Here is a 3,147-nt window from a genome sequence, read left to right as displayed (position 1 = left end):
CATCTCAGGACTTTCGCACCACCCACTCAGCACCATCTCAGCAACCAATCTACACCTACTCAGCACCATCTCACCACCAATCAGACACATCTCAGCACCATCTCAGCAACCAATCTGCACCATCTCAGGACCTTCGCACCACCCACTCAGCACCATCTCAGCAACCAATCTACACCTACTCAGCACCATCTCACCACCAATCAGACACATCTCAGCACCATCTCAGCAACCAATCTGCACCATCTCAGGACCTTCGCACCACCCACTCAGCACAATCTCAGCAACCAATCTACACCTACTCAGCACCATCTCACCACCAATCAGACACATCTCAGCACCACCTCAGCAACCAATCAGGACCATCGCAGCAACCAATCAGCACCCACCCAGCACCATCTCAGCAACCAATCAGCACCCCCAAAGCACCATCTGAGCAACCAATCAGCACCCAATCAGGACCATCGCAGCATCCACTCAGCACCATCACAGCACCATCTCAGCACCCAATCAGCACCATCTCAGCAACCAATCAGCACACCCTCACCACCATCGGAGCAACAAATCAGCACCCACTCATAACAATATCAGCAACCAATCAGGACCCACTCATAACAAACTCAACAACCAATCAGGACCCACTCAGCATCATCGCAGCAACCAATCAGCACCCACTCAGGACCATCGCTGCAACCAATCAGCACCATTTCAGCACCCACTCAGGGCCATCTTAGCAACCAATCTGCACCATCTCAGGACCTTCACACCACCCACTCAGCACCATCTCAGCACCATGTCGGCAACCAATCAGCATCCGCTCAGCACCATCTCACCACCAATCAGCACCGACTCAGCACCATCTCAGCACCCATTCAGCACCATTTCAGCAACCAATAAGCACCATCTAACCAACGACTCAGGACCATCTCTGCAACCAATCAAAACCCAATCAGGACCATCGCAGCATCCACTCAGCACCATCTCAGCACCCACTCAGCATCATCCCAGAAACCAATCAGCACCAATTCAGCACCCACTCAAACAATCTCAACAACCAATCAGCACCATCTCAGCACCATCTCAGCAACCAATCTGAACCCACTCAGCACCATCTCAGCAACCAATCAGCACCCACTCAGCACCATCTCAGCAACCAATCTGCCGCGACTCAGGACCATCTCAGCAACCAATCAGCATCGACTCAGGAGCATCTCAGCAACCAATCCGCCCCCACTAAGGACCATCTCAGCAACCAATCAGCACCCGCTCAGCACCATCTCAGCACCCACTCAGGGCCATCTCAGCAACCAATCAGCACCCATTCAGCACCATCTCAGCAACCAATCAGGGCCATCTTAGCAACCAATCTGCACCATCTCAGCACCATCTCAGCACCCACTCAGGACCATCTCAGTAACCAATCAGCACCAATTCAGCACCATCTCAGCACCATCTCAGCACCCACTCAGGACCATCTCAGTAACCAATCAGCACCAATTCAGCACCATCTCAGCACCCACTCAGGGCCATCTTAGCAACCAATCTGCACCATCTCAGCACCATCTCAGCACCCACAAAGCACCATCTGAGCAACCAATCAGCACCCTATCAGGACCATCGCAGCATCCACTCAGCACCATCTCAGCACCCACTCAGCATCATCCCAGAAACCAATCAGCACCAATTCAGCACCCACTCAAACAATCTCAACAACCAATCAGCACCATCTCAGCACCATCTCAGCAACCAATCTGAACCCACTCAGCACCATCTCAGCAACCAATCAGCACCCACTCAGCACCATCTCAGCAACCAATATGCCGCGACTCAGGACCATCTCAGCAACCAATCAGCATCGACTCAGGAGCATCTCAGCAACCAATCCGCCCCCAATCAGGACCATCTCAGCAACCAATCAGCACCCACTAAGGACCATTTCAGCAACCAACCCGCACCATCTCAGCACCCATTCAGCACCATCTCAGCAAACAATCAACACAGACTCAGGACCATCTCAGCACTCACTCAGCACAATCTCAGCACTGACTCAGGACCACGTCAGGAACCTAGAACGTACCTGGGACTTACTGGATCCACAGTGCGCCCCAAGAGGTGCCATCACAGATGCAGGCAATTTTCTGCCATCGACGGGGTTTTCAGGCGCAAGCTTCCAGCCTCCCTTTTGCCACCCCGCACATCCGGTTCTACTATTAGCGGCAATACCCAGCCCCTGCACCCATGTCACGGGCCTACAGTGATCTCGGCGCAAGAACGCTACAGTTTCAGGTACCAGCCCTAAGGTTGCTGCAATGTGTTAAGCCGCAATTCCAGTCGCACAATGACAAGACCAGGCCCAGTGATCTCAGCCCTTTTAGCTCTTTCCCCAGAAGCTTTATTTTACTGCCAGCTCTCTTCTTGCAGCTCCAGCTCTGTTTTTCCAGCTTCAAATGCCAGCATCTGGCTCTTGGCTCCAGCTTGGAAACAATTCAGCTCCCGCACCAGCCTCCGAAAGCCCACCCCACCATCCATATGCTAGCCCTGCAGTGATTTTAGCCCCCAGCGAGCAGTCCCCAGTCACTTTGCCACCCCGTGCGTAAGTTCTCCTGGATGCCCACAGCCCCGTTCACAGGTCTAGTGCCTTTGCCATTTCCATTGACGTTGCCAGCCCCGCAGTCCACTTCCCAGCCCCACAGTGCGCCCCAAGAGGTGCCATCACAGGCGCAGACAATATTCTGCCATCGACGGGGTTTTCAGGCGCAAGCTTCCAGCCTCCCTTTCGCCACCCCGCACATCCAGTTCTACTATTAGCGGCAATACCCAGCCCCTGCACCCATGTCACGGGCCTACAGTGATCTCGGCGCAAGAACGCTACAGTCTCAGGTACCAGCCCTAAGGTTGCTGCGATGTGTTAAGCCGCAATTCCAGTCGCACAATGACAAGACCAGGCCCAGTGATCTCAGCCCTTTTAGCTCTTTCCCCACCAGCTTTATTTTACTGCCAGCTCTCTTCTTGCAGCTCCAGCTCTGTGTTTTTCCAGCTTCAAATGCCAGCATCTGGCTCTTGGCTCCAGCTTGGAAACAATTCAGCTCCCGCACCAGCCTCCGAAAGCCCACCCCACCATCCATATGCTAGCCCTGCAGTGATTTTAGC

Source organism: Ammospiza caudacuta, chromosome 17 (assembly GCF_027887145.1).
Source record: "Ammospiza caudacuta isolate bAmmCau1 chromosome 17, bAmmCau1.pri, whole genome shotgun sequence".
NCBI classification, from domain to species: domain Eukaryota; kingdom Metazoa; phylum Chordata; class Aves; order Passeriformes; family Passerellidae; genus Ammospiza; species Ammospiza caudacuta.
The sequence above is the reverse complement of the archived record's forward strand: the minus strand, read 5'-3'. Positions refer to the sequence as shown.